Source organism: Oncorhynchus kisutch, linkage group LG30, assembly GCF_002021735.2.
Source record: "Oncorhynchus kisutch isolate 150728-3 linkage group LG30, Okis_V2, whole genome shotgun sequence".
NCBI lineage: Eukaryota > Metazoa > Chordata > Actinopteri > Salmoniformes > Salmonidae > Oncorhynchus > Oncorhynchus kisutch.
This window is the reverse complement of record NC_034203.2, coordinates 26,128,620-26,135,361: the sequence shown is the minus strand read 5'-3', so window position 1 is coordinate 26,135,361 and position 6,742 is coordinate 26,128,620.

The window sequence follows — 6,742 nt, the reverse complement described above, 5'->3', positions numbered from 1 at the left end:
TTAAAAACAACTAATGAAAACCTTTTACTCTTGAACGTCATTTTAAATACTGATGGAATTTAAAATCTTGCATTATTCAAATCATATTTAGTGCAATTGTACATATGCATTTTATGTCAAAGGATCAACAAAGAAAGAACAAATAACATTAATGTGCAGGGGAGTTAAAAAGAGGGACTTTACATCAAATCTCCTCATAGTGGAGATATTAATGCTGACATGTGCAAAACCATTTCCCCCCAAAAGGTATTTAAATCATTCAAATAAAACACCTAGACTTAGCTTTTAAGTATTATTTACTAATGAATTTCTAAATAAAACGGATTAAATGGTTTTTAACACAAATGTGTGACACCCTATCCCATAATCTTCTACCGGTAAATTTGCTTTTAGAACAATTAGACATTGTTCTTGGTGTGGACTAGTTACCCCATAATACCCTGTCCCTCAAGAGAGGCATACTAAGTCATGTCAAACTGTGGAGTATTGCAGGAAATACGTTTTAAAATGTCCCCCAAAAAACGGGGGAACACGCACGGACCACCCTCTACTCTTCCGCCCCCCACATATCTACCCCACAATTTCGCCCTTGACCTACAAAGTAACCTATACCTTAAAAGAAGGACACCTTTCTGGCATAGCTGCGGGAGATAGATTCCTGCATAATTAGGCCTACATCTCTATATAATGTAAGCCCGATATTTTAGTTGGTAACAGATAAGAATTTCACCAGTAGGTTAAATTTCCAACATGTCTTCAAAAGAATACCAAACAGAAAAGAGAAAGGTGGGCTATTGCTTTGCGTTAAAAATGTTTCAAGTGTCAAATGAATTGGGAACTAGACGTGGCCTCCCGCCGACAGTTTTACAGTCAGGTCTGAGTCTACAGCAGAGCACCACGCAGTGGAATGCCAAATATTTGTTTCATATGCTGAAGAAAGAGTGTTGATGTCCCTCCCCTTTCCCCGGTCAGTTTTTTTTGTTGAAGGATCTGTCGACTATCAAGCACCTGCGCATAGTCCGCATAGCGCAGAAGGAGAGCGTCCATTTGGGCACCGGGAGAACGCATTGGCGGCTTGGGGTGGAATGCAGTCCCGCAGCACAGCCACTCAATAAAGACGGAGTGTGAAGAATGCGCTTTTTTCACACAAGGATATTACTATACACGTGTTTAACATACCCCGTTGTCAGAAGCAATCTCGGCCAACAACAACAGTCGCTCAAATTCTAATCCAAGGAAATTTTCCACCGCTTTAAAACGATTTGGACGATTCGGTCCGTGATTTTTAGAGCACATGTACAGCAGAACTGCCCCTATTTATTTCCTACTGTAGAAGAGACCACTAGCAGGAATGTAGTAGGAATGTAGGCCCTACTGCTGTATTCAAGACAGCTATAGACTGACTGAGGACTACTGCTATCAGTCAGTACCATCATCATCATTATCATCACCACCAACATTGCCATTCTCTGGCATACAATTTTCATAATCAAATCTTGATTCAAACAATGAGTCTGAATGCTGCTTGAGTCTGACTGTCTGAAGATACGATATGGGCAGGCTTGGAGCGAGTGTGGGGGATCTGCTGGGTGCTGCAGAGACAGTGAAATGAGCCCAAGAATCTGCAAGAAGTGCCAAAGCTCACAGAGAGGAAAGCACATAGTCCAATCAGCTGGAGCTGAGCCAAACATGCCTGACTAGGAAAGGGTAGTGTGTGTGTGTGTGTGTGTGTGTGTGTGTGTGTGTGTGTGTGTGTGTGTGTGTGTGTGTGTGTGTGTGTGTGTGTGTGTGTGTGTGTGTGTGTGTGTGTGTGTGTGTGTGTGTGTGTGTGTGTGTGGTGGGGGTTATCCTGCAGGAAGGAGTCTGTAGATCCCATGACGTCTGGTACACACAAAGGATAATTGATTCCGCCTGAGTGCCTTTCAAATTCCCTCTCTTAACTGACTCTCTTATAACTCTCTCAAAACTGTACAGTACAAAACTGCAGAAGACGAAAGAAACTGTTACTCTAAGTTGATGTGGGTGCATACCTTGAGTCCTATACATTATGAGATGTTATAATGTTACTGTATTTCATTGCAGATAGAATTTTATTCTTTAAGCAGCCAACCATTCCCTTCAATTTCAATCTCAGATACACTACCGAGTCTCAATATCCAATCCAGCTGCAAGAATATCCAATCATCAGCCCAGTCCAAAGACTGTAAACAAACAGACAGATTACATACATTATGGCCACCATCTTCTGTGTGTCTATTTCTGGAGGCACTCCCTCTAACCCTCCCTTCCACCCCGTCTTGTTTTTGGAGCGGTCAATTTGTGTTGTGCGAGGAGCAGGGACCCTGCCTGGTCCAGTTGTAGTTAGTCTGGTGTTGTCGTGGTCCCCTCCAGGAGGCCAGCCAAAGCCCCAGCCCATCTAGGCAGCCCAACCCAAGGCTTCAATTAGTCCAGAGCGATGGGGGAAGACGGTGGAGAGCGCGTGTGAGCACCCCGCCTGACAGTTTGCAGACCTGCAAGGAAGTGGGCTGAGAGTGGCGCCGACCAGCAGCCGCTGACTTTGGGAACTGCACAGACAGTGCTGTTCCCCATGCTTGCACACACATGTGCACTGAACACTTATGATAGCCTAGATATGTAGTTTTGGACACTTACAGTTGAAGTCGGAAGCTTACATACACCTTAGCCAAATACATTTAAACTTTTCACAATTCCTGACATTTAATCCGAGTAAAAATTCCCTGTTTTAGGTCAGTTAGGATCAACACTTTATTTTAAGAATGTGTAATTTCAGAATAATAGTAGAGAGAATGATTTATTTCAGCTTTTATTTCTTTCATCACATTCCCAGTGGATCAGAAGTTTACATACACTCAATTAGTATTTGGTAGCATTGCCTTTAAATTGTTTAACTTGGATCAAACGTTTCGGGTAGCATTCCACAAGCTTCCCACAATAAGTTGTGTGAATTTTGGCCCATTCCTCCTGACAGAGCTGGTCTAACTGAGTCAGGTTTGTAGGCCTTCTTACATGCTTTTTCAGTTCTGCCCACAAATGTTCTATAGGATTGAGGTCAGGGCTTTGTGATGGCCACTCCAAAACCTTGACTTTGTTATCCTTAAGCCATTTTGCCACAACTTTGGAAGTATGCTTGGGGTCATTGTCCATTTGGCAAGTTTTAACTTCCTGACTGATGTTTTGAGATGTTGCTTCAATATATCCACATAATTCTCCTTCCTCATGATACCATCTATTTTGTGAAGTGCACCAGCCCCTCCTGCAGCAAAGCACCCCCACAACATGATGCTGCCACCCTCGTGCTTCACGGATGAGATGGTGTTCTTCGGCTTGCAAGCCTCTCCCTTTTCCTCCAAATATAACAACGGTCATTATGGCCAAACAGTTCCATTTTTGTTTAATCAGACCAGAGGACATTTCTCCAAAAAGTATGATCTTTGTCCCCATGTGCAGTTGCAAACCGTAGTCTGGCTTTTTTATGGCAGTTTTGGAGCAGTGGCTTCTTCCTTGCTGAGCGGCCTTTCATGTTATGTCGATATAGGGCTTGTTATACTGTGGATATACTGTACATACTTTTGTACCTGTTTCCTCCAGCATCTTCACAAGGTCCTTTGCTGTTGTTCTGGGATTGATTTGCACTTTTCGCACTTAAATTCGTTCATCTCCAGGAGACAGAACGCGCCTCCTTCCTGAGCGGTATGACGGCTGCGTGGTCCCATGGTGTTTATACTTGCATACTATTGTTTGTACAGATGAACATGGTACCTTCAGGCATTTTGACATTGCTCCCAAGGATGAACCAGACTTCCGGAGGTCTACAATATTTTTTCCTTAGGTCTTGGTTGATTTATTTTGATTTTCCCATGATGTCAAGCAAAGAGGCACTGAGTTTGAAGGTTGGCCTTGAAATACATCCACAGGTACACCTCCAATTGACTCAAATTATGTCAATTAGCCCATCAGAAGCTTCTAAAGCCATGACATCATTTTCTGGAATTTTCCAAGCTGTTCAAAGGCACAGTTAATTTAGAGTATTCTGACCCACTGGAATTGTGATACAGTGAATTATAAGTGAAATAATCTGTCTGCAAACAATTATTGGAAAAATGGCTTGTGTCATGCACAAAGTAGATGCTCTAACCAACTTGCAAAAACTAGAGTTTGTTAACAAGACATTTGTGGAGTGGTTACAAAATAAGTTTTAATGACTCCAACCTAAGTGTATGTAAACTTCAGACTTCAACTGTATGTGTACATTGCATGCATGTTTGCATACACACGTGAGCATTGCATGCATGTTTGCATACACACGTGAGCACACGCATTTCCCAGGAATATTCACCTCACTCACACACACACATTGATACCCATGCACATGAATGCATAGCTTCAGGTGCGTAGCCTTTGTACTGTTGGTGACTTGCACATAGAGTTTTCACACAGACACAAATTCAGTGCTCTGCTGGTGGACAATGACAAGTCAGGCCCCATGCAAATCATAGGTGGTGGATGGAATAACGCCACTTGGCAGTCGTAGAACATTCAATGGTTCATTTATTTTGGACGTGTTGGTGGTCTGTGGCTGTGAGATGTGGTGTGTTGCCTACGTGGAAAGGAAAGAACCAGAGTTATTGTCATCACAGTGGGGTGCTGAGAGTTTCATAGAGTTATAATCGTCTTTGACAGCTTTGGCAATCAGCTGATTGGTTAAGCTTACTGTCTTTTTCTATAGGGACCCTGTTCAGATCATATACCTACTATTCCATACAAATCAAAGGCCGCCTATGGCTGGCTTTGCTTACGGCATGTCTAGGCATGAATTAGAATCAGGCAGGGGAGTAGTTGCGAAATTTACTTGTTATGTTATGTGATGACATAAACTGCTAAAACTACTGGAAAGGTAAGTTAGTCAGGAGACAGTTGAAACTTTTGAGCTTTGAAAAGGGAGGCAGAGTAGACTAAAAGAGAGTGCAAATCTAGGTTAAATGGCACAACCACCACACTACCTCTGATACTAGTTGAGAGCCGTATCCTTTGGGAGTGAGATAGAATCTCCATACACATACTGTACGCACAAAAACACTCATTCACATGCACCTACACACTCACACATACAGTACATTAGGAAAGTATTCAGACCCCTGGACTTTTCCACATCTTATTACGGTACAGCCTTATTGTAATATAAATCAAATCTTTTTTCCTCATCAATCTACACACAATACCCTATAATGACAACCTGAAAACAGGTTTTTAGATTTTTTTTGCAAATGTTTCCATTGATCATCCTTGAGATGATCTACAACTTGATTGGAGTCCACCTGTGGTAAATTCAATTAATTGGATATGATTTGGAAAGGCACACACCTGTCTATAAAAGATCCCACATTTGACAGTGCATGTCAGAGTAAAAATCAAGCCATGAGGTTGAAAGAACTGTCCGTAGAGCTTCGAGACAGATCTCTGAGATTGTGTCGAGGCACAGATCTGGGGAAGGATACCAAAACATTTCTGTAGCATTGAAGCTCCCCAAGAACACAGTGGCCTTCATCATTCTTAAATGGAAGACGTTTAGAACCACCAAGACTCTTCCTAGAGCTGGCCGCCCAGCCAAACTGAGCAATTGGTGGAGAAGGGCCTTGGTCACGGAGGTGGTCACTCTGACAGAGCTCCACAGTTCCTCTGTAGAAATGGGAAAACCTTCCAGAAGGACAAACATTGGGGCAAGGGAAATCTTCCAACAGGATAACGATCTTAAACACACCATCAAGACACCGCAGGAGTGGCTTCGGGACAAGTCTCTGAATGTCCTTGAGTGGCCCAGCTAGAGCCCGGACTTGAACACGATCGAACATCTTTGGAGAGATCTGAAAATAGCTGTACAGTGACACTCCCCATCCAACCTGACAGAGCTTGAGAGGATCTACAGAGAAGAATGGGAGAAACTCCCCAAATGCAGGTGTGCCAAGCTCGTAGCGTCATACCCAAGAATACTCAAGGCTGTAATCGCTGCCAAAGGTGCTTCAACAAAGTATAAAGTAAGTCAGTAGGTTCTGAATACTGATTCCACTTTGTTATTATTATGAGGGGGAAAAAACTTTATACATTTTAGAATAAGGCTGTAACGTAACAAAAAAAAAATTAAAGTCAAGGAAGCTGAATACTTTCCGAATGCACTGTATGCACGCACACACGCAGCACACACATACACAAACCAGCTCTGACACCCTTCAATGCACTGCTCTGCTGTTCCTGCGGTGTCCACCTAATGTAAGCCTAGTCATGGCTGAGCAGGTCTATATAATATTGGCGAAGTTGTGACCATGAGGGCAGTCAGTCGAGTCAATACATGTGCGTCCCAAATACACCATATTTCCTAAGGGGCCTGGTCAAAAGTAGTGCCATATGAATGGAGTAGGGTGCCATTTGGGACGCACAAATAGTGTTGTCGAAGTGGAGTATGAGTTAGAGCGAGAGACTGGGAGTGATTAGAAGTCTTTGTTGTCTGGCCTGTAACACACTCCCCCATGCATACAGTCAGTAAATGGGTCACCACCTCCACTTTTAGCACAGTCAAGTGTAACACAACAGCAGCCCCACAATCCATCAGATACCATCCCAGTACCTTCTGTCCCTCCTTCCTACCCTGCTATGTGTTGGAGCTGTTGAGCCTTGTTGTTCTGTTGGCAGGTCGGAAAAGTAATAATGAAACATTGTTGTTTTTTTC